General features: G+C 37.8%; 1 long non-coding RNA gene across 4 annotated transcripts; it reads left to right on the forward strand.

The window, feature by feature from the left end:
- The first annotated feature begins 6,526 nt into the window (after positions 1-6,526).
- Positions 6,527-14,415, forward strand: LOC110475432 (uncharacterized). 4 transcript variants are annotated; one of them, XR_004148266.2, is made up of 5 exons: positions 6,527-6,811; positions 10,565-10,623; positions 11,380-11,455; positions 13,513-13,592; positions 14,276-14,415. It is a non-coding gene; the product is annotated as an uncharacterized LOC110475432 (long non-coding RNA). The 4 variants fall into 4 exon arrangements; XR_004148267.2 differs by lacking the exon at positions 6,527-6,811 and adding an exon at positions 9,439-9,814; XR_004148264.2 differs by lacking the exon at positions 6,527-6,811 and adding an exon at positions 9,447-9,555.
- Positions 14,416-25,916: the final 11,501 nt, after the last annotated feature.

A 25,916-nucleotide genomic window follows, 5' to 3' on the forward strand; every position in this document is an offset into this window, starting at 1 on the left:
GCACATCAGCCACCTTAATGAAAAAATCCTACAGATATACAGGAATGGCTTCTTCCAGCTGAAAGAAGAGGGGGAATAAAATTTCCAAAGGTGAAATTCTGCAGCTGAGGTGCTAACCATAGGGCTGCTGTAAGCCTGATGACCAAAACTTTCTGAACACCATGAGTCATATGAGGCTGTACCTCCCCTGCCCTGGCTGGCTGGGCTCACTCATGTCAGTGTGAATCAGTGCTGGAGAGGCGAGAGCAGCTCGGCTGAGAAAAAGAGCACATTAAAAAACAAAGAGAGAAATGGGTAAAATGTGTTTACAGCCTGCTCTGTTGGTTTGCAGCTGGCATGCACTGACATCCATCACTTAAATGTTTAAGGCTCTATTACTCAAGCAGAGGAATGGCAGTAGCTGCAGGCACAGAAGCAAATTTTACTCCATTAACCCTCAAATACCACCTGGAGTAACTTCTCATCTTCTCAGGAGTTCCTTTATTTTATCCTGCTATAACAGAGGAGAGGGGTTTACTCATCTGATTCAGACACAGTGGGTAAAAGGAAAAGAGACAAAATATGTAGGTAATATCAAATGCAGAGAACCTGTTAATGCCTTCCAGCTCACAAGGAAGGAGCAGTGAGGCTGTGCATCCTTGAGAGGCTTCCATAAATACCCAGCAGCCTCTGAATTGTGGCTGGTCATGGCCCATTACCCAGTTCTGAGCTCAGCAGCCTGACCCTTCTTGGCTTCTAGCATTGGAGATATGGAGCTTCTCTCAGCCCATGGTGCCCAGGTAATTGCTGGCACCTTCTCTGCCCTGAGGGGTCCAGCAGTGTGTCTGCTGGTGTATCTCCCCATGCTGCCCCTCAGCTACAGTGGGCACAGCTGCTGTCTCAGGATGCCTTCTACAAGGAGATGCATAGACACTGCCACCTGAGCCAGCTGGGGCAGGAGTGAAGGGCTGCTCCTCCACCACAGGGTCCTCACCCTGCTCTGCTTAAACCCTGTTGGTGTAGCTTAGGTGGCTCCAGAGAGGGTCAGTTTGCTCTGCACTGTGAGTTATTCTGTGCACAGCAGTGAAAAGCTGGTGCCGCTCGGTGCCACAGGTGTTGTGAGGAGCTGCAAACACATGCTGAGGAGCACTGAAAGGTACTGGGACCTTCCAAACTCACCGAGATTAAGGATTCTTAAAGATTCTTTTTTTAAGTATGCCACTAATCCTTTCAAGCACCTTTGGCGCTTGAAGAGTTAGGATTAGTGATTTTTGGAGATGATTTTTGTCTTATCTGTCTAAACACAGGACTTAATTCCTCTGGTTGTTTTTACTGCAGTGACTAATAGCACCTCCTGGCAATGAACATGGCTGTTTCCATAGACACACGTTCTCCTCACCCATTCCCCCTTATGCAGGACTGATGCCTGATAGTGGGGGGAAATCCACTGGGGGAAACCCACATGGAATCTTTGGGAACTAAGTGGAATTTCTGCTGCATTCTGTTTATTATGATGTTAAAATATAGTCTGTGATGAACTATATGGGAAGGAAATTAATATATCAGCTGTTAAGTATGGTTGAATGTCCCCAAAGAATTCAGCTTCCATGATGAGTGAGTCCTTGAGAATTTTTTAATCTTTTTTTGCATGCTAACATATAAATGAAGGTTTTAGCTATGATGGAAACATTACCAAAGAGGAGGATTTAAAAGTTTATTTAGAAGAAATGAGTTGTAAATTATCTGTTGATCTCAGTGTGATTGTGTGATTGGAAATTTATTACTTACTAAGCCACTTATTACAGAAAATACAGAAATTTTACATAACAAATTCTTTTGTTTAACCTTAGTTTAAAATTTCTTTTTAAAAGTAACTTCTCATTTGCTTTAAGATATATCTCATTTTCTTAAGTTACAAAATAGGAAAAAAACTTAAAACGTCCTCTCCTGCTACTGAAGTTTAAGTTTATTTTGTCTGTAGTTGAACTTTTAAGAGTGGGGCTGTTTTATTGATCAAGAAATAATAATCAATTTAATCAGATTTTCATCAAACACAAAACAATTCATAGACCTAATACACATGGAAGGAAACATTTAGCCTAGATAAAGAAGAAAAATGCCTTCAGTTGTGAGTGAATGTGAGCTGGGAATTTTTTGATACCTTGAAACACTTAGGTGAGGTTTATCATTTAGCTCCCTTACACTCTGAGGCCCTGTGCTCTCCACAATCCACATGCTTGTTGCATCTGCTGGTCATCCTGCCACCCACCCTATCTTTGGACTGAAAATATTATCAGATCACTGTGAAAAGATAATGAGATTTACTGCACTAAACTCAATATGTGAGTATTTCTTTCAGTAATTAGGACCCAGTGTTGAAGAAGTGGAAGAAGACAACTTTGACTATTCCTATGGCTTTCTTGAAGCAAGAGAAAACAATCCCTGTTTGTAGCAGTTGTTGAATGCAGTTTGAAATAATTTCAGACTGTCAGCTTTCAGGTAGTTCCCATGTGAACTTACAATTTCTGAAGTTTCTCTTTTAACAATGTTTTACCAGATTGTTTTGTATTGTTTTGTTTCCCTAGGACTAGCACAGATAAACAATTGGAGTGACAGAAGAAATGGAGGACCTGCAGAGACCCTAGAATCCAGATAAGTTGCCACAGTTATTTTAGTGAAAGCTTTTATTCATAGTTTGTGTAATTTTTTTGCTGGCTGCATCTGGAATAATTTTCTAGGAAAGAGATTCCTTTTCCCACTCCGTCCATTTTCTTTTCAGATTTTTTTTTCTTTGTGCTATTTTGGAAAAGTAATAAGATGCAAGTAGGCTACCCTTATCTGAAATGGCTTTATAAGTAGGACAAAGTCTGAATTTCTCAGCAAAAACTTGGACAAAATAAAGACCCTAATTTAATTTTGTTTTAAAGTTTTACAGCTGTTGGTATTATGTAACAACAAAATACATGGCTAAATTTAAACACAACTTCAAATAAAAAAGGTAACATTAATTCTTTTGTACCTCGCCTGATTTTAAAATAAACATTTGTGAGGCTCAATTTTTTCTTTTCTTTTCTTTTTTTTTTTTTAATGCTGTTTTTTGAACTCCTCTGCAATGCACTTGCAAATATTGGAATAGACTTTGGAATTACAACAACAGAAGAAGAAGAGCCTTATTAAAAGCAGACTATCTTATGGTGTAAATTCCACTTTGCCACTGTTCAGAAAGAGCAAGTGCACAGATCAGAAGCATGGTTATATTAGGTACACAAGGGTGAGGACAGCAAGCAGTTAACAGAATTTTTAACTCCAGAGGATGTTTGGGCTGTAGTTTCTGGATGCAGTCAACCTCATCAGGTTAGGTACCTTGCCTGTCCTCCATAGACAGTTCTCCTGCTCAGTCTGATGTCTCACTAGAGATATCAACTTTCTGTAAGAGAGAAACCCTCTTATTTTTGGTAGGCTGCTGTTGTTGCTCTAGGCTACAACAGACTAGAGCTCTGGGCTCTAGCTTGTCCCATTTTTTTTCCACTACCTTGTGCTAATGATTCACAACATCTTTGTTGTCAAAAAGACACAGTTTTTAGTGGGAAAGCATGAGACACAACCGGGTCGAAAGGAGGAGAGGTGATTTAAACAAAGGACTATGACATATCTCCATCTGTGCAGTTCAGCTGTCACATGTGGCCTCCCAGGTGGGAAGTAAAAGTGTGCTAATAGGCTGCAACATTTCTAAAGTGTATAAACACTTTAGAAATGTGCTTCTTTTGATATATGACTTGCAAAATATTGTAGCAGCCTTGAAAATGCCACAATATGACAAAGAGAACTTCTGTGCAAATTATGGGGAGAAAGTACTGAAGGGACATGGAGAGAAACTTAAAGAAAAAAAGAGGTGGCAGATTTGTCAGCCATTGAGATAGCAGATGACTGGGAAGCCTAGAAAAATCAAAAAAGGTTAATTACTTTTGTAAGTACTATCTAGAATTTAATTTGATTGTCTTATTTTTCTGTCTTTAAATCATACAGTCCTCAGGAACCCTTCACTTTGCTAAAGCAAGGAGCATTTAAGCCAGTCAGGTTTTAGATGCAGCCAAATGAAAATTACTCTCCTAGAGGTGTGTACTACCTCAGGCTTCAAGTCAAGCAGAAGTGTTCTGTTTGGATATTTCTGGGCCCTGAGATGGGAATTTGGGAACTGCTTCACTTATCCTGCCTTGCCCAAAAGACAAGTTTTGCACCACTGGATCTTATGTCATTGTAAACTTTCTCTGGTGGACATGAAACAGAATTGTTTTTCATAGGAATGCAGTAAATGGAAATTGCCTTATAAGAAATGTTTTTAAAAACAAGTTAAACATTTCTCTGGCCAACCACAACCTATGTGGTTTGGTATGGTAAGGGGTTTAGATAGTGCAATCTTGTGTATTTCCACAGTGTACTGACAGCAGAGCTAAAATGAGCTCTCTTTTGTACTAGGCATAAAACAGACTCTACTCTGTGAAGTGGTCTGAAATGTCGTATTTAACCATGCTCCTACAAGAGTTCTACATGAGGACTGCCAAAACATGTGGGGGTCACTAGAATACATCACACTTTCTTTTGAGGTACAATGATGAATTGAAATATTTCATAGAAACACAGAATCATTAAGGTTGGAAAAGACTTCCAAGGTGATTGAATCCAACTTTTGACTCAACACCATAATTTCAACTAAATCAGATCAATAAGTGCCATGTCCAGTTGTTTCCTGAATGCTTCCACGGATGATGATTCCACCAATCCATGTAGAGCCCATTCCAATGCCTAACTAGCCCTTCAGTGAAGAAATTCTTCCTGGTGTCCAACCTAAACCTCCCCTGGTGCAGCTTGAGGCTGTGTACTCTCATCCTATCACTTGTTGCCTGAGAGAAGAGGCTGAGTTCCACCCGGCTACCACCTCATTTTAGGCAGTTGTAGAGATTGATAAGGTCCCCCCTAAGCCTCCTTTTCTCCAAGCTAAACAACTCCAGATCCTTCAGCTGCTTCTCAAAATATTTACTGTCTAGACACTTTACCAGCTCCACTGCCCCTCTCTGGACATGCTCCAGCACTCAATGTCCTTCTTGAAGTGGAGGGCCCAAGAACTAGACATAGCTCTTGGAAATATGGAAAATATATTAAAGATTAGGAGAGAAAAAAAAAACAATCATTGTTTCAGAAGATACATAAACATTGCTTTATTTGTTTAATTTTTTCAAGAGACATGATATTGTTTGATATTTGCTCAGCCATGAAAACATTACTAAGAACTGCTTGGGATATAACGTACACTGTCCATTCTTAGGAAGAAGAAGCTGCAGCCAATTTGGCAAGATTGGTGTCTGAATCTGAGTTGCAAAGTTGCTGCTAATGTGGCACACAATCTGTCTTGTGCATGCACCACCAATAGTAGAGCTGCAGGCAGGATAGGCTTCAAAAGACTATTCAAATGGCTCATGTTTTTCAAGTAGAATTTCTGACAGCTATTAAGGCAGCTAAACTGCATTTTTAGAAGAGATTACATTTAATTTAGATTTTATTTATCTGTTTTCTTATGCAAGTAAACAAGTATTGTGTTGCCAGGGTTGCTTAACCACTCCTCTGATGATAGAATGACTTATGAAAATCTATGATTCAGGCAAGATCTTGCAAAGGCTTGTGGCATCTCATGCTTACTAAAAAGGAAAGACTGATATATTTTTCAGCACTGTTGACACTTGTACAAAATTAAGTTTTTTGTGCCGTGCTACTGAAATGACCTGTAATGGCTACATTAAAGTCATTGCAATGGCATGACTATGCTGTATAACTGTGAACAAGGCAATTGATTATCTGAGGCAATGGATTTTTGCCTCAGCCTATTCCAAGGAAAAAACAGGGAAAAAGTCCTTAAACTGATGAAGCTTACTCTGATATAGAAAGCAATATATGTAAGCAAACTACTAATTATTCATTCTAAAAATGCTCTATACAAGGGCCTAGGGAATAATGGCAAATTATCCTAATCGGAAATTGGACAGACTGCAGTTTGTATAGTGTAACACAGAATGCAGACTGAAAAAAATTTGGTCAGCCTGGCAACACTTCTTCTGCACTCCTTATGTTTCATAAATTATTAAATCATACAGCAGCAACGTACTGGGCTGAATTTGCCAGAATTTTATCTGTGGCTAAAATATCTTCCCCAATCTACTTCAAGAGAATGAAGCAGCATTCTAATAATTGCATAACCTTTAAAACAGACTAGTCATTTGAAACCAATTAGTATTACTGGAGTTCTCCTCCATGATACCAGGGCTTTTTTTTTAATTTTTAGAAAATTATAAGGAAGTAAAAGTTGTTAATAAGTAAGATTTTTCTGATGAAAGGAAAACTTAGAGGCTGCTGCTATATTTCAACTATATTATGTATTTTCAGAGAAAAAATGGAGAAAAATACACTGAAAACAGACCAAAATTCTTTATGTAACAATGAAAACAGTAAAGAATAAAGTTAGAATATGCAACAAACCAGCAGGAAAATGAAAACGTGGTTTCTTTCTATAGAGCACACTGACAGCTTCAAGAAGCCGTGCTTGCTGATCCTGATCTTTGCTTCTCTCTCTACAGCTATCCTTTCACTTTGAATTCTGAAAACCAGAAACCTTCTCCCACATTATCTGTGGCATAATGGTAAGCAAGGGAGAGCTTGCTGTCCTCTTAGCTTAGAAACAGCCCTGAAGGAATGCAGCTACCATCTGATGCTCAGCAACACTCAAACTTCTCCAGTCCACAGCACAAAAGGAAATTGTCACTAGCTGCCAGAAAAAGATCAGGTATTGTTTCTCTGCAGCATGACCTGGTTGCAATTGTGAAGTTTTACCAATATGAAAATATATGAAGTTTACTTCTTTCTCAATTGAGCAAAGTGTGCAAAAATAGACTTGATGTCAGGGTATGTCCAGAGATATTTATTATTTTATTCTCTATCCTTTAATGTCATATTTTTGATCAGGATTTGACACAGCTTCCAGGATCCTTTCCCCAACTTGCTTTTTGTCTTTAACTGACATTACCTCACTTAAAGCTTTAGAAGCTCTATTAAAAGACACTGGCACAAATTGCTGGTGCCTGTGATGGCATGGAAGTCTTGTGCTGCAGTGGGTTGCCTGCCTGGGTCATGCAGGATGATGTGCAATTATCTAAATGTTCTTTACTTTTCTCTCAAAAAGTAGGGCTTAATCAAAGTAATAGTGGGTTGTCATTGGTCAATAAGCTGTGCTTTGAAATGGCCTGGTTTTCTTCTGAATCAAGCTATGTTCAAGAAACACTGAGTTTTGTTCTATTTCATCTGGAGGATTGAAAAGTGGTACTTTAAAGAAAATTAGCAAAATTGGTTTCAGTGAAATACCATGACCTATGATATACATGTTGAATAAGACGAATTAGTTTTTTTCCTGGCCTTAAATGTTGTGAAACTATGAGGCAAGTAGCATAAGCACTCTGACATTGCTGTGTGCATCGTGATAATTTTTGGAACTGTTTCCCCATGTGGCAGTCTTCATACTTACTAACTAATACTTCATACTTACTAAGTTTCTAGGCTGACACTTAGTGAGAAGAGCTTTCAAATAATTTTTCTATTTAAAATTATTTGATACTTATCTCATGCCAAAAGATCATCATGGTATCTAAGCTTTAAACGACTGTTTAAAAAATACCTTATTAAAGGCTAAGCTGGCAAAATGCAAAGGATTTATTTTATTTTTCAATATGTATTTATTCTTTGCATCTCACTTGATGGCTCTGCTCAGCAAAAATTTTGTTCCATGAGATGGGTGGAGATGATCCCAAGCTAACTTGGGATTGGTTGTGAATCCAAAATGTGCTCATGAGCAAATACAGTGCAGCGACTCTAACTCGTGCTCTTGTCAAAGAAAGTGCACTTGAGTGACAGTGCACAGTCTGGTCAGTCTTGTAACAGCCTCTGCACTCACCTGAGTTAGCAACCAGGGGCTGTGACCCTCAAATAGGTCTTCCATTCTCTTTGGCCCTTGAACGGGGCAAATTTCCACAGCAGCCTTCAAACTAAAGAATCTTACCAGATTGTGTAAAATCATATAGTTCATTGTGGCTAAAAAGGAAATTTTATGGTGAGATTCTGGAGAAGTAACACAAGCTGAGCATTTTCATGCAAGTAGAAAATTATACAAGTGAAGTCCTCTCTTCCCTTCAGGATACCGTAGATTACTACCATTTCTGTATCGGAAATGCAAGTGACAAGTCACACCTTAAAAATATGTTCAATCTTTCTGCAAACTCCACTGGATGATTTTGCAGGCAACATTTTAAATAATGGAAGCTAAGGGTTTGATTGGAAAAAGTTGCTGTTTCATATTCTACTTTGTACTTGGGAGCAATGACACTCAACTGGAGTCAAGTAGGTCTTTACCTCAGCATGACTAGTGTTGCAAAATTTTGAGTTTTCTCAAAAACCTCACCTTCTGAAACTGTACTTGCACAAGAACCTCAGTTTTCTAGGTCAGTGTTGGAAAGAGAAAAGAGAAAATATAATGTGAATATATCCCTGGAGGCAATTTCCCATTACTTTCAAACCAGCACATTATCATTGCCTGTATAATTTTTAAAAATAATTCACTTTGTTAACTTTTGTTAATCATTAAACTGTTTGGAAGTCCCACCAGCAGAAGAGCAGTGTATGTGTCATACTGGAGTGTGAATGGCTTTTAATGGTTAGATCAATTTTCTAACCTCAGTGTATTCAGCTGAAGCCAACTACAGCTGGAACAGAATATATCATCATTGAAATAGTTAGCAATGAAATAATCCAAATACTTTATGATTTCAGCCAAACTGGAATTGAAATTCAGGCAGTTGTTGAAAAATCTAGTAACCTATCAGCCCCTTCTAAAAGTAGATTTCTTCCAGTTGGGAAAAAGTGTTCATAAAAGCTGATATGTCTGGGAGGAACACATGGAACCAGTTGATAGTTCCAGTCTATTTAAAGCTTTTAGCAACTGGGAACTTCTGCAAGCTCCTACTTGTGAGCAGATGCAACCATAGCTTCCAGAACAGTATCATGTGTTGTGGTGATCCTATTAGTTGTATGTCTTGAAAGTGAGACGATTTAAAAGAAAATGAATCAAAAGCTTTTAACACTTATTTCCATGACACCATGTAGCAGCTGCATTTCAAGCAAACCAATGCAGTTATTTTTATATTATCAGACAGAAGTGCATAAAACATGCCTTAATTAAGCCACATGCTTAACCCAAGTTAAGCAAGCCTTTTAACGAGTTCCAGCTTGCAATGCTCATAGTCACCAGCACTGGCGTGGTGTCTGAAGTGGGAGCTAACCACTAGGAAACGGATAGAAACATGACAATCACATGCACTCCCTGTGCAAGGGAGGAGTCTGCCCACTTGAGGTCTATACCGTAAACACTCCCCAGATTTTAGCCAAGATACAGGGCATTGAAATTATTTGGTCCCATAGTGTCTATGATGGGAGCAGCTTTCCTTGGAATGCAGAGAAGTTTTGCATCTCCAGAGGATGAAGGTGGGCAATGGAGTACAGATAATGTATCATAAAATCATCCCTATTCTGCTCAGAGCACTTCTATCATTTTGCTGATTTCTCAAGAATTAATTAATAATACCAGCTTCTAAGCTAAATGGATGCTCTTTCTTTATGTTTGTATAAAAAATTTTTGCTCATCTCAGCAGTCAAATATGATATATTGTTTTGGACTCTGGAGACAAATAATTTTGAGTGCAGTTCTGGTTTTCTTTAAGCAAACAAGAAAGATGTCTTTAGGGTAGGTATTGCTTTTATAATATGAAGATAATTTTACATATCTATGTGCAATAGCATAAATAAGCTGTGTATTTGTTGTTCTTTTTAAAAAAATACTGTGCTGAACAGTCAGAATATGTTGTGTTTTATGTGTAATATTAGTTTCCTTATAATGATGAATGATGGACTGTGGTCCACCTAATCTAGTTTTGCCATCATTTATAGTATAATTTCAGTGGAATGAAAATGACAACCTTTACTCTCATTTTTCTTTCTCAAGATTTTAATTTCTTTGTAGTGTTTTTGTCTTCTTCTTCCTTTTTTTTTTTTTTCCGTTTGATGATTTGTATTTAATAGGGCATTTTAGTTTTGAATTTTCCATTCTGGTATAAATACTGTTGATTAATGCTGGAACACTGCCAAACAAGCTTGCAGTAGAAGAGCTGTGCAATTTTTAAATGTTCTACATAAATATTCCTGACATGGAGCCCAGTCCTCCTCAGCACAGCTTCCACTGAAGCTGCTGATCAAGGGAAGCACTGGCCATCTGTGATGCTAAGGTCAGAAGTGTATTGCTATGTTTTCTAAGAAATTTAATTATCCTTTTGAAAAATAAGGTCTGATACAGCTTGGGAATTTTTTAAGAAGGAACTGCATAACACAGTGTGATATTTTTGCAGGGTACAGAACTTATGGTCTTAATTCCCTGTGACTGTTAAAGGATGATAATTGCTGAATGCCTTCTGTTACTTCCTTCCTTTCCTCTTGTTAGCTTGGTTTGACTTAAAGACAGTCCCAGTGACATCATGGCTGAAAACCATGTAAAATATGGTAAGTGGGTGTCTGAATTAAATGGTTTTGTTTTCCTAAAGATTGTTAAAGTATCTGCTAGCACATTCCATGCTTACCTAACCCCATTGAAAGAAATGACATACTTTTGTAACATTTTGTTGAAAACATATTTACTCAGGTCACAGATAAGGTGATAGAGAAAGCTATGGAAAGTATTAAATTAATAAGTCCATCTGCCTTTAAATTCTCATGTGACTGTTATTTTATAAGCCAATCTTGGAAATGTTGTGCTTCAATTTGAATAATGTCAGTCTGTACCAGGATAAAGTAATCTGTATCTGCCTTGTATGGGCAATATGACTCTGAATTAGAGCATTTCCATGGATTTCTCATTCTTTCCAGCTCATTTCATAAAACCATGAGATGTTTCCAGAAAAAAAAAAAATTATCATAGTGTAAGTAAGAAACTAATATGTGTGGATAAATATTGGGTATCAAACCTCCAGGCTTTCTATCCTTCCCATCAGATGCCTGCAGAGCCTTAACCAGTTTTCATGAGTGGGAAGTGAAAAATCAACAGTTAAAATATGAGTGTCCAATAATGCTTTTTAGCAATACAGCCCTAGTCTGTGGTTTAGTTCGTGAAAACAGCATAGCTGATAAAAATCATGGGAAGTTTGGTGAAAAACGTAAGGTAGACAATATACTCTATTGCTGTTTTCTGTGAAAAATCCTTCAGTAACCTTAACCCTTCCTCAAACTCTCTACTTCTGTTTTACTTTGCTCCACTTTTAGGGACAGGCTTAATTGACAATGATTTTCACACAGGCACAGTGAGGCATGAAGAAATAACATGGCAAGAACCGCACAGGTGAGGCCTCAAATGCCTTTGAGGAGGATTTCTGTCCTCTGCATGAACAGAAGAAACTTCTGTAGCTGCTACAATAGGTCAGATGTTGAGGAGCAGCTGCCAACTGTTCAAAGATAATCCATATCTAAGATAAAATAATGATAGTCCAAGATTGCAAAGTTACTGAAGAAACAGCACTGAATTAACAAAAATTGCTTTACAGCAGTGCATATTTACCACCGGTGAGTCCAGCATAGGTCCAAAATCAAGAGATTGCTTATTGGACCTTTGCATTTGAATCACATTTTGGGCCAGTGACTTATGAGAGCTCCTCACTAGAAGGTGACGAAGGTGAGAAGGTTTGCAGTTGTTTAAAACACTATTAAATTAAAGCAATATTTACTAGACCTGGATTCTGATCCATTCCAAATTATCCCTTCTCTGCAGACATTTTGTAGGATTAATATTCTGACACAATTCCTACAGTTCTCCTAAATGTGCAAGAAAAATAATCAGAGGAAAAGGAAACGGACTATTAAGAGTGCAAACTGGAATGGCATGAATTATCTCTAATATGTGCTGAGCACCCCAAAACAACCTTGAAAGCAAAAGTAGTGAAGCTAAAGTGGTTTCAGGTGGCTGCAATATCAACTCTTCTCAAGCATGATTTGAACTACGCTCAAGGGGAAATTTTAATTATGCTCTTCAGGCATTTTGCCCCATGACATCAATTAATATTGACAGAAGACGTGTGCATGCATACCTATCATGGACCTCATCCTGTCACTTCATGCCACCACTAACAACTGGTGTCAGCTGGATACAGGCCCTTCTGACTCATTCTGTTAGTGCAAAGAGTTTTATTGTTACTACCTTAAGAGTCATTGTAATGTTTTTGTCTGTAATGACAAGGCAACAAATGCTGTTCAAATTATACAGAACAGCCAAGTGCTCAGATTTTATTCCTTTTTATATGGACAAGTGGACACAGTTTAGCTGTTAATACCAGTTAGCATAGCACAAGGACGTTCCAGTGCAAGAGATAAAAAACCCCGTGATTTAATTTGAAACACAATAATAATCCATAAATATGTCTAATCCTTTCTGAAAAGTGTGAGTGACATGCCCCAAGTAGGAATTTTCACAAGCTGCATTGGAAACAGATTTGGTTTTTGCAGCACTGAAAGTAGTTGAATGATGGGACAATTGATGGACATAACACTGAATCAACCTCATCTTTAGGCGAGAGCTGGAAACATACATTTTTCAGGGGAAAAATTGAGGAAATTTTCAAATGAAAGTGAATTTGGGAACTCTGGCCTATGACACTAGACAACACCTGCCTGCCTTAGGAGGATGAGAAGGTAATGGGAAAGAACTTGCTCTTTGACTCTTTAAGAGGGAGGAATTATTGTCATTGCTCTGACCAACATATAGAGAAAAATAATCCTTCTCTTTCAGAAGCTGTTATTTGCCAGACAAGTAGCTCCTTGAGCATGATACTTAAATATTCTAAAAGCATGTGCTCCATTCACCTAAAAGGAATGTCTATATCTGATTCAAGCTTTTGTATCCTTATCTTCATAGGCTAAGTCAGATGTACCCTACTAGATTCTGTTTTTTGGTTGTTTAATATAATTGAAGGTTGGGTGACAATGTATGTGACACATAATCAGTACTTAATAAATAGGCAGCCTGTTTTTACTGGCCAGATTCCCAGGGTGCAGATCAGTGACATACATTTCATTGCCTTTAAAGTCTTTTTAGGATCAAATAAAATTCATCCTTGCATAAAGGTCTTGTGCAGATGCTTTTGTGATAGAGATGGCTCTTTAGATCCCAGAGCAGCAGCAAAAGGACAGGCAAGCTAGCCCTGTGTTTTACATCCTTCATCCTCAGCTCACCTGCTTGTCCAGGATGAGTGCTTGGCTTTAATCAGCTGCTTGGAAAAGGAATTTCAGGGTGCTCATTCTTCTGCAAAATCAAAAAAAAAAAAACAAACCTGAAAGTATGCATTGGATGGATTATGAGAAACAGTGATTGGGGCTTCTCACTGGGTTTTCCTCACAAATTTTCAGAATCTGTACTTCGAGGTAAATCAGCCTTGAGTCGCTGTGGATGGCTGTCAATGTTAAGAGGAAAAAAACAGAACAAAAAGGTACATGCATTTTAAAAGAATGGTTGGGATTTAGCTTTACTGTGCATACTGCCCAGTTATAGAAGCCTTCTCACTCTTTATCAGCATTTATGGAATGCTTCTCCTCCAAAACCAAGGTTTTTAAAATGACAAGTAAAGGGCCTTAGCCCTCAGAATTTCAAAGCTCCACTTTCTTCCTTACACTTTTGAGTAACTGTGATGTGTGAATTCCATAGTATCAAGTATCCCTGCTGTTGTAGCAGTGTGTCTTGTACTGCTAACAATTTACACATGAGTATCTCCTTTGCATATTTGGAAAATAACTTTGAAATGCCACCAGAAAACATTAAGAAACCCTTGCTTTCTCATAAATAAAGCCACATGTAGTGACATTTCTAAATTTTTGTTAGAAGGCAATTTTTAAAACTCTTTAAAATCTTTGTCTGTATAAAGATGTCACTAATGTAGCCAAAGAGTGTATGTTAAAAGTTTCAGAAGGCAAATTTGTATTGTGCATAGTCCTTTAGAAAATCTTTCCACTTAAACAGATGAAGAAGATTTAGGATTTTTCCTTCTTGTATTAATTCAGATAGCAATAGTGGGCCACAATGGATATTTATATAATGAGGATATATATTGCAGCTTTCAAAAACAGATTTTTCCAAAGTGTTTGTCAAAGTATTTTAAAGCCTTGTTGATTTCAGTTTTCCAGTATGCTTGGAAAGAGAAGAGAAGAGAAGAGAAGAGAAGAGAAGAGAAGAGAAGAGAAGAGAAGAGAAGAGAAGAGAAGAGAAGAGAAGAGAAGAGGAGAGGAGAGGAGAGGAGAGGAGAGGAGAGGAGAGGAGAGGAGAGGAGAGGAGAGGAGAGGAGAGGAGAGGAGAGGAGAGGAGAGGAGAGGAGAGGAGAGGAGAGGAGAGGAGAGGAGAGGAGAGGAGAGGAGAGGAGGGGAGAGGAGGGGAGAGGAGGGGAGAGGAGGGGAGAGGAGAGGAGAGGAGAGGAGGGGAGAGGAGGGGAGAGGAGGGGAGAGGAGGGGAGAGGAGGGGAGAGGAGGGGAGAGGAGGGGAGAGGAGGGGAGAGGAGGGGAGAGGAGAGGAGAGGAGAGGAGAGGAGAGGAGAGGAGAGGAGAGGAGAGGAGAGGAGAGGAGAGGAGAGGAGAGGAGAGGAGAGGAGAGGAGAGGAGAGGAGAGGAGAGGAGAGGAGAGGAGAGGAGAGGAGAGGAGAGGAGAGGAGAGGAGAGGAGAGGAGAGGAGAGGAGAGGAGAGGAGAGGAGAGGAGAGAAGAGGAAGAGAAGAGAAGAGAAGAGAAGAGAAGAGAAGAGAAGAGAAGAGAAGAGAAGAGAAGAGAAGAGAAGAGAAGAGAAGAGAAGAGAAGAGAAGAGAAGAGAAGAGAAGAGAAAATCTGTAAAAGCAGATATTATTCTCTTGTCTGCCTCAACCTAAATTTTTGGGGACTAACCTGGTCACTTTTTCATTTTTCAATGCATGTTCCAGATTTCATATATGCAGTTGATTCTGAATATTCAGCACTGCTTGCCTATGGGAAGGTCACTGGTGAAAAATATTACACCAGCTTGATGGTGAGCCCCTGAGCTGCTGAAGTTGGCATTTGGTATCCTTTGTAATATGACAAAATTGCTATTAAGTAGAAGTTGGAAAACCTGCAATCATGGCTAAGAATGAAAAAGGATGACCTGAGGAGATGTAGGATGCTCAGTCAGATATCAAGGTCAAGCAAAATAATCAGAAATGCTGCTGTGGGATGTGAAGATTATTAGCTGATAAACATAACCGCAATTAATGTCAGTCAACGTGATTGTTTCTTTGAATTGAAAACCACTCATGTCAAATAAACCAGTCTATCAAATAATCATGATTCCACAAGGAGAGAGAAAAACTTTATCCTAGTAGTCTTTGTGCTGTGTGTTGTAACTACAAGAAAGTGAATCTCAGTTTGCGAGGTCATTTAAAAGTATTAACTCAGCTTCACAGTGATCTATTATCCCATGTGGTGATTAGCTTGCAGATAGCTCCTGCGTTGGTGCTGCAGCCAACAAATGTCAATGTCACTTTCTGAATACCTTGTTTTTCAAATATAAAGTTCTCTCTTTGTCATCTCTTGGCACCTAACTTGCAAGTACACAGAGATCTGCTGAACTTGTGTGGTCTCTTGTCTTTGCACCCTCTGCAAAATCTCTGCTTCCACTATCAATATAATCACCCCATTACTCCATTGCTCCAGAACACCAGCGGCAATTTCCTTCCCGCCTGTGAAGCCAACAGACCTGCTGTTCTTCTGGGAACACTGAAATAGCTATTTTGTAATTTTAAGTAAAGAATTGAGAGAACCCTGCAATGTTCCTGCAAGTCAGGATGCATCTATACCAGTGTACAAAAAGAAGAGAGAAGGGAATCTCCTGATCTCCCCTATTTATTGATTTTTGCTTCACTCTGTGGAATGACTTTGGAGTATATGAGAAAGATTAATTCCTGTTGAATAGGAACGGAAAGGATGCACTCTGAGCACCAACATGCATTAAGTTCAGGGTCATAGTTGCAGAGTTGATGTCAGATTGCCAGTACCAGTTACTTTGAACTGCAGACCTACCACACTGATGCAGTCATGTCTTCCAGATTTCCTCAAAATCATGTGTCACATTATCAAAAATTAGTTCATACCTAAATTTTCATGGCTGCATTTTTATATCTTATCTCACATTATAGTCTAAGATTTATATGGTTGCTTCAATGGAGCAAAATTAATTTAGCTGATAAGTAAATAAGGATGAAGGTATTACATTATCTGAAAAGGACAGTTAGACTAATAGATTGGTTAATAAGAGACCATATTGAAGATAACAAATTAACCAATAACAGTCAAGAAAACTGAGTGACCTTGTTGGCAGCTAAAGGCCCATCTCAGAAAAGGAGGCCTATGAACAATTAGTATTTATATCTGTTTTTTCAAGTAGGTGGTTTTTGAAGACAAGAGGGAAAAAAACCAGTTACATAAAACTCCTGTACTAATGGTGGGCTCATATATCCCTAACTATGTGTGACTCTGGATGTCAGTCTGAGAGCATTTATTAGAAAGGAAACTCTGCATGTCCATTCAAAAATAATTTTACAACCTGTTTACAGTTTTGAGCCAGGGTGTCAACTTGAATCTCTCAGAAATTAAGAGTCCTTTGGGGATGTCTGGAGTTACATATATTTTTCTTAGATCAATTATGATTTTTAATTTGAGGGGTACTAGTAGATTTTTTTTTAAAACACTTTAGCAATTTTTCTTCTTGCTCTGTCCATTTTTGTGCTTATGCCAAGAAAAATAGTGTATGAATTTAAGATTTTGAAGAAGTTGGCACAGAGTTTTCAGTGGCAGAGTGTCTTGGCTCATTTTATTAAAGCAATATTTGCATCAGCTGTAGGTCTGCCCAATCATCTTAACTATGAAATCTGTAAGAAGTTTCTGTCTTGTCATGATGCCAGAAGTTCTCCTGACCATTGACAGCCCACATTTTCCTGAACTTCTGACTATCAGCTCTCACATCATCTTGTGCAGTTTCAGCAGAGACTTACTCAGTAACTCTTTGGAATCCCATTCAAATAATATATTTTTTCAGTCTACTTCTAACATAAATGGCTTTGTTGAATTAGATCAGCACTTTCAAGTCCAGAAGAATTAGATTAGATTTCAAATAAAATGGTGTTTACAATATCAGTTTGCGTAGTAGAAAAAGAAATACTGAAAGAAGTTAAAAAAAAAGTCAACATCATTCTTGCCAGAGATTTCTTCCAGCTGCCATAGCATCCCAGCTAGGATTTGTGAGGCTGCCTAATGGCTTCTGTGACTTTATTCCAAATATTGCTCCTGACCAGAGTTCTGAGATATCAGGGTAGAAACAGGGAACTGTAATTGTCTGCTCCTCCATGTTTTTTATCCCCTTACCTCCACTGGGTAAAAACTGGATAGTTTTTCAGTTTCAGCTTTCTTTCCTTCTTACTGTCCCTGTACAGTGGATGGTGGAATAGGTTTTCAGAGGAGTGCTTCTATTGTAGGGTCCTTTTGAATTTTTTTGTTTAAACCTTCTATGATATTTGCATAAAATTTATGAGTGACAGAAAAGAACAGTTTTGGGGCTTCCAACACACTATGTTAGAAACAAGTAACTGGGTTTGCCAGATCAGATTTTTGTTTACATGGTCTGGCTGATTGTATAAGTGCTTTTCTGTGATAGTAGATGGGTTTCCATGGATCTTAAGTACGTCTCCGTTTAGATGTACTTAACCTGCTAAATAAGCAACCCTAGTCATCAACACTAAAACTCTTTCTTGATAGAAATTTTATTTCCATATATATTTTGATGGGGTTTTTTTTACTCGAAGAGTCAAAACCCACCATGTCTTAGTCAAATAAAACTTAGATGAGCTTTTACCATATTAAAAAAAAAATTGATTTGTCTACAATAATTTTTTTGGACCACCCAATGAACACAAAAATTCTGTTGCTTACATGAGTCTTGTATGCTAGACAGGTAAATTGACTTTATTTTAAATGCTTTCATCTTGAAGATTTTCCAGGACTAGAAGCTGTGTTTTGAGTAGACAGCTATTGCTGGCAATCTATTGATGGCAATACTGGGATCAAAATTTTGTACATGGGTGTGTGGCTTTTTTTCATAGGTTTTTGTTTAGTTCAGATACAACACAATAAAATAACACTACAATAATAAAAGGTTTTCTATGAGTTCTAATAAAGCATCTTATTTTTTCTAAAGATCATGGAACATCACCATTATCAGCTTTCAAAATCTGATGGGTATACAGGTCTTCAAAAGATTTCTGATTCACACAAAAAATATCTGCAGATGACTGCAGAAAGCCATGTTGGTGCTGCATCATACAAGCATCTTCTTGCAAATTTCTGTCTTTACATTTGTACTTTTGTTTTTCGTTTCTCCTGTCCTCCTTCCCCAGTCAGCATATAAAAACTGAAACTATTTAGTAAAAGCTAAATGATCAGAAGAAAAGAGAGTTTAAAGCTCCATTAAACAAGGTGGCACAAGTACAAAGGCATAATAAACAGACTAGCTAATTGAAAGATCTTTTCAGAAAAGAACTGAAGAAAAACTTCTTGCAAGAAGTCATAAATTCTTTCCAGAAGGTTGAGTTTTGTGTTCAAAAATCTCACATTAGAAATCTGTGTGTTTGACTCTCAGCACATTTCCTCTTTAATTGTGCCCTATAGCATATTTTGTGTCCTTTGGGGTACAACCTCATTTTCAGTGAAGTTAAAAAAGCCCCTGAAATTTAAGCTTAGGGCCTTCTTCAGAGTTACTTCTGGTCTCCTGGATGTTACATGTAGAGTTGGGTTATCCCTAGCCTCTGGAGACTGGATTACCAAGGGCAAAAGTGCTACTGCCTATGGGGAAAATCATTCCTCTTAATTGTCCAGATGTCAACTGGAGCAGACAGGTATTGTATAACAGGAACTATTCTTGTTTCTTTCTCTCAGTGCTATTCTTTACCTGACACCATGTACTGTGTAACTAGCTATACATTTACATAAATTGATTTTACCTTCATAAAAAATAACCCCCCAAAGCACCAGATGCTCTCAACAAATAAAATACAAGTAATCAAAATGGGATTCAGGCATCCACCTAATAACATGACCATAGCAGCAAGGGCATACAATAAAAACTTCATAGTTAGCAAGTAAGTATTATAAGTGAGGGGGTATACATGCAGTATGGAAAAAGCCTGCTAGTGGTTTGCATGCAATAAGTGATGATCCCTAAGGGTTTAGCTCAGCTAAAACATTTCCCTTCAGGGATTTGAATTCCATAGCCGCCTAAGATGGATGTGGTAGGTACTCTGAGAAGTAGCTGATCCTTTATTTCTACCAGAAATGGAAAAAGGAAGTCACAATAAGTTTAAAAAAATAGTTTGTATTACCAGATGCTAAAAAATTGTTCACTCTCTGGGGACTAACAGAGGATTTTATTTTCAATTGACCCTTGGAAAAGTTCTTGATAGCAAGTTAAAAGAACACATTAGAACACTAAAGGAACAATTTAGTAGTTGTGTATTCTAACAAATCTTTTGACTATTGCTGAATGGAGTACATAATTGTAGCAGATATTATCTTGCATTTTGTAAAATCAAACCTTCCTGATATGCTGCAAATATGAACCACTGATTCATATTACTTTAATATGGCAGTGAAAGACTTGGGATAAGTTGGGGAGAGCAACCAACTTTTAATTAATTTCATTTTATTAGTGTTGAATCTGACAATTTAAAAGGCTCTCTGGAATACAGAAATACCTCTGCTGGACCTTGAAGTGGTCAGATCATTAATTCTGCATCTCACTTTGAGCTTTGACAGGTTTCACACAACTGATAGAATGATCTATTTCACTGTAGTGGTAATTAGCTCTGGCCAGAATCAGCAAAGATAAAACATTATTTTTTTTTACATGTGGCATTACATTCCAACAAAAACTTAAGGAGATAAGTCTTGGGGCTTTTGCTCCCAATAAATAATGTGTTAAAGGCCAATTCTATATTTATTTTCCAGTTTTGTGGAGTTACAAGTAGAACTTGGTGCAGAGACAGCACAATTTCGGATTGGCACATTGCCTGCTTTACTGAGGGAGTCAGTGATCTGCCAATGCAGCAGATTTCTGGGGTCTAGTTAGTGGTTAAGGCTCTGGGTTGCCCCTCATCCCATTCCTTAGCATGTCACCTTAGTCAGGAACAGAGGAGGCAGTGCCTTGTATTATGTAGCAGGGTAGATCTCTCCTCTGTCACTGAGAAATCATGGTGACCAGTACAATGCCTTGTCTTCAGGCTTTCTGAGGGACTTGGTTCAAACCTTTTTGAGGCAAACTGAAGATTGTATTTGACTTTTAAATTGTGCTCATTAGGAGGCTCTTATCGCCTCTGATAGCTTTACTTCTATAGTCAATACAATTAAAACCTCAGTAAGGCCAACTACATTTAAAAGTACACATTTTTTTTTTTTGTCACAAAGGATAAAAGTGTTTACAACTGCAGATTCCTCCCCCCAGTAAATGTAGCTCAGCAAACTCAGTTCTGGATATTAGAACCTCTTGGCTTCTTTCCATGTTGCACATTATCACTTGTCACAAAAATACTGCAAGTGAAATGATGCCCTTTTGTTAGGGCCACAGTGCAATTACCTTAGTTATTTGGCACTGACATGCTCAAGTAGATTAAACACCTCCACTGATATAGGATAGGGAAAGATAAAGCAGCTCATTCAGGCTTAATTGTGTTGGTTTTGCCAAGGCTGTAGAATATAAAACTTTTCACCAACGTGAACTGGCATCATTCAAAATGCACAGCAGGAATAGTTTTAGCACACTGGCAGAGATGGTTACTTAGAGAGCAGAGCTGTGTATTAAAGTCTGCTCTTGCATATGTTGCATCATATTTATGTGGAAATGAATTTTGAAAGCATATACATCTCTGTCCTTATGACATCTGCTTAGCTTCTTTGCCCTTTATCATTGCTACATCTGTTGGTTCATGTAGCTTCCTTCAAAGGGTCAGCAGGACACCTCAGTTGCATAAAGTGTCAAGAACCCCATCACACTAACAAGCATTGCATGTAATTCACAGTGCAGAGCTTAGGTACAAATTAGAAAAGTTAGTTCTTTTAAAAATTCAAATGCTGTTATACAAAAGAATTCATCAAAGTGTGAATGTCAAGAGCAAGATTTTGCTATTTCCCTCACAACAAGCTGAGCAGTTCACCTTTTCCACTCTCAGGAAGAGGACAGCTTGTTCCTGCTCCTCACAGCCCCAGGCCACAGTCTGGCTCCCAGAAGGTTTGTCTGGGGATTCAGAGAAGGAGAAAAAGATGTTAGGCAGGTTTCTTCCTCCAGCTGCTGTCTGCAGATCAACACCAGGCTTCTGCCAATGTTCATTATCCCATTCCCAGTGCTCCTTTTATCTCAAAAGAGATGCTAGTTGGCTTAGGATGGGGAAATAGAGGTCAAGCACAGTCAGACTTTGATTGTGTGGGAATGTTTGGGTTTTATCTTGTATCTTGTTTTATCTTTAGTTTATTCAACCCTATCTTTATAATAGTGCCAGCAATTGTTCTGCCTCTGTATATTTTTGATTTCTCTGTCCAGTCTGAATTTGAGTGGTGGAATGGGACTTCAACTTTGGAAAAAACTAAGTTCTTTAGGAGACTACCCTCTCCACTGGGGGAAAAATATTACTAGCAAGATGGATGGAATATTAGTGTGAACATGATAAATATTTGAAGGAATAGCATAGCATCTGTTTATAATCTAACATGTCAATGTCTGCAGGAGGCCACCTTACCCTTTTGTGATCTCTCCCTAGCTGTAATTACAGCTGTGGTTGTTCTCTGGTGAGTTACCTGGAAACTCTTTATTGTAAGATTTTCTCTAGCTTGTTTATTAAACTTCTGACAGTGCAGCTAGTGATAAGTGCCCATGATTGAAGGGGATGCAGCAAGTTGCCTGAAGTTCAAACAGGAAGAGATGCTGAAACCCCAAAAATCCAGAGGAATTGCTGGAATGTTTTGCTAGTGATTTAGAAGAAAGACTTCAGTGTTAGCTGATTTCCTGAAGAAAATTTTCAAGAAATCCAATTTCAATAACATATGAACACATTAGATTAGGATATTTACTCCTTCCAATTTTTTGACATAAGTGTATTTAATAAACTTACTCTTATGGTAAAGAGATGTCATTAGTGTATATGTGTATTTGAAATTTGGTGAAAAAATGCCAAAAAAATCTTTGAAAAAAATTCTGAAATATATTTGAAAAACACAGCAGAAAAAGGTCTCTCACTTTCTTAAACTAATAGAAAGTAATTAATATCTTATCTCAAGTTGAAAATTGTTTTTTACATTATTATCACTACCACTTTATTCTTTCAGAAACCCTTTACTAGTCCAAACTTATAGGCATGAAGCTGTGTGAACTAAGCATAGCACAGCAACTTCAGTTCAATATTTGTTCTCATGTGTTTCATTTTTATTATAGCTAGGATAAATTACATATTTGATTCAGTGATCAGAGTTTCTGATTTTTAATGCTAATGTTCTGGTTATCCAACAACTGTGTTTTTCATTCTAAGTCAGGTTTTTTTTTTTTTTAATTTTTTTTTTTTTTTTTTTGTGGTTGGGTTGATTTTTTTTTTCTTCCAGAAGAACTAACTAATCTGATCAGGACAATTTTATAGAGATAATATACTTAAATTATCTCATTAAGTTAGGTAATAGACAGACAGAAGCCTATATATATTGTAGCTGCGCTCCCATTCTTTCTGAAAGAAATCTGAATCAATTTCAATTCATTTGTGTTTGTACATCCTAATGCTGAAACGTGCTAGACAATGAGATGTCGATCATGCATTCTGACTAAGGGTATGTCCAAGTGAAACTCTCAGGAGCATTTTCCTTGCTCTACTCCCACTGGAACAAACAATTATAAATATCGCAAGAGAACAAAAATCTGACAAAACCTAGAGATATCCCCATTGTGCATTCTTAGCCTAGCTTTTGACAAACTCATTATATTCAGTTTTATATTTGTTAGAAGAGATACCTACGCTGCTTGGAACCAATAAGCATTTAAGAACTCCCAGGTATATCCTACTTAAACTTGTATCAACTCTTCTTTATTAAATTATTTTCATTCGTTTCAAAACATGACTGAGACAGTATTGAGAAAACAAAGACTATTTACAGTATTTTTTAATCCTTTTAGCAACATTTTTTTTTCCCTAGGGCTGGGAACCTAATATGAAGAAATTAAACAGGTATCCATATATCAGAATGCTGTGTCATGGGTAGCATCCATGCTAGCTTAAGTATCCAAACCATTATTGCTATGTTACCTCAAAATGAAATCCAGTGTAATTTATCATATATTAGTTCTCATGTCTGTGCTAACTCATTCTGCATTAATTTATGTGCCTTGAGGCAGCACCACACTGTGTAAAGCACAATTGTGGAGGAGATCTACCTAAAAATTTCATGTTGAATTATCAAAAGTGAACAGGGAAAAAAGCTTTAGCACAGTATAATTTCTGGTATAGAAACGCTCTCTTGTTCATGTTTAAGACAAAATACGTTCAGATACTTTATGATGCTGGAGAAAAAAAAACATGAAATAAAAATAATATCTATGAATCCCCTATTTGAGTGTACTTTCTCAAAATGGTGCCATGAGAAAAATCAGCCTGCAATATAGAAGAAAAATTCCACCCTGAAAATATATAATTACTTTTGCAAATATTAAATGAGGTATCAAACCACAATCTGACAATACCAACATGGAAATAGAGGTAACCAAAGCCTTCAGAGCTCAGGCTGCCATGTAATTTCCCATAATAAGAGTGGCAGAGATGGAGCAGCAGGAGAGTAACATGTCATTTAGTGCTTCCTTTGTGGTTGTGCACAAAACCTAACATCAATAATCCTTCAAAGGAATTATCTTACCACATACAACTAAATTGCATTATATTAAATAAAGGAAAAATTCACTAAAAGATGTAGGTGGTAAAGAGTAGATCAAATATGAAAGGAAGTATTATTTTTATACAAACTTTTCCTTAAATGAAGTAATGGCATAATTTTGCTTTTGCTAGGTTCTGTGAAAATTTTCCTAAAGATTTGACTGTGGCTAGAACAAGGCCTATTATTAGCCATGTGTAGCTGGAAAATGAGAAAATAGGGCACTGGAAGACATATTCTAATGAATCTAAATCAGTGTAAATTCTCAAACACACCCACCCAATTTTTACTTTTTATTAAATGTTACTCTTTCCACAGAAAAGTAACAAAATTACTCTTTGCAGTAACAAAATTACTCTTTGGTGCTTTGCAAAATTAAGGATGCAGACATTTATTGATTCCTGAAGTATGGAGTCTTGCAGCTCTCTCGGAGTTTGCCCTTTCTGCAATGTAAAGCTAAGCAATTGAATTTGAGAGGTGTTGGTGAGGAGATAAAAGGTATTCTGCATCACTCCTGTGGAGGTAAGCTCTGACAAAGAAAAGGGTTGAAGAAGAATGGGAAAGGAGGGCAGTAACATCTTTAAAAGACTAAAGATACTGAAGGAATAAATGTCAGTGACTGTAAATGTTTAATCTGGAGTTTGCACTTCAGACGTTAATACATCAAGAGAATTTCTCTTTCTTCCTTTCCCCATCTGATTTTATCATAAAGATTATTTCTATTTTTGTGTGCTGATAAACCGAAGCTTGACAAATAATTTATACATGGAAAGAGAAACAGTTGGTTTTGGTTGGTTGGTTCTTTTGGGGCTTTTTGTTTTCATTTTTTTGAGGGCCCATATTCCTCGGTGATGTTTCCTCTGCAAACAGAAAAGAATTTCAGCATAGTCTATATCTCTCATCTGCTAATTTTTCCTGTTGCTTTAAGCTTGTTTTGTCTAGCTTTCCTTTGTATTTAATGTGTTAAATTTGGTATTCTCATAACTATTAAATATATTAAGCTCCTTGGAGAGTGGTATTGTAGTGGGCTGACCCTGGCTGGGTGCTACACACCCACCAAAGCCACTCTATCACTCCTCTCCTCAGCTAGACAGGGTAGAGATCACTCACCAAATACTGTCATGGGCAAAAATCAAATTGCAGATATTGATTGAATTTATTACTAACAAAATCAGAGACTGATAATGAGAAGTAAAACAAGGGTTTAAAAACACTTTCCTTGCACCCCTCCCTCCTCAGCTCCAGAACCCTCCACTGCCTCTCCCTCTTTCTCCACTGACCTTGGTGTCTGCAGACACCTCTGCCATATTCTCACTCTTCTATGGCTGCAGTTACATTTGTTTTTTGCCTTCTTAAATATGTTATCACAGACATGTAACTACCATTTCTAACTGGCCCAGCCATGGACAGTGGCAGATCTGTCCTGGAGCCACCAGGAACTGGCTCTGTCAGACATGGGGGAAGCTTCTGGGAGCTTCTCACTGAAGCCACCTTGTTGCTGTTGAGGCAGGACGGGAATGAAGAGAACTCTGACTCTGAAGGCTGTTGATAGTAAAATTCTGATTTATTCAAAATATACTGGTCTTTTATACAGAGCTCTGCAAGGACCAAATCCACTGGTTCTGAAGTGAAAACAACCCACCATTGCTTCAGAGTGCTTGGCGCACAGTGATAGAACTTGGCTATAAACAATGTGAAAAACAAGAGAGATAAAAAAATATTTACATTCTTTCCCAGCTCTTTCCCAGGCCTCTGCCTGGCTAGAAACTCTTAGTTTCTTCCTTTGACTGAATCTGAATCCCACACACCTCTGTGTCC

The sequence above is a fragment of the Lonchura striata genome, chromosome 4 (assembly GCF_046129695.1).
Source record: "Lonchura striata isolate bLonStr1 chromosome 4, bLonStr1.mat, whole genome shotgun sequence".
NCBI classification, from domain to species: Eukaryota; Metazoa; Chordata; class Aves; order Passeriformes; family Estrildidae; genus Lonchura; species Lonchura striata.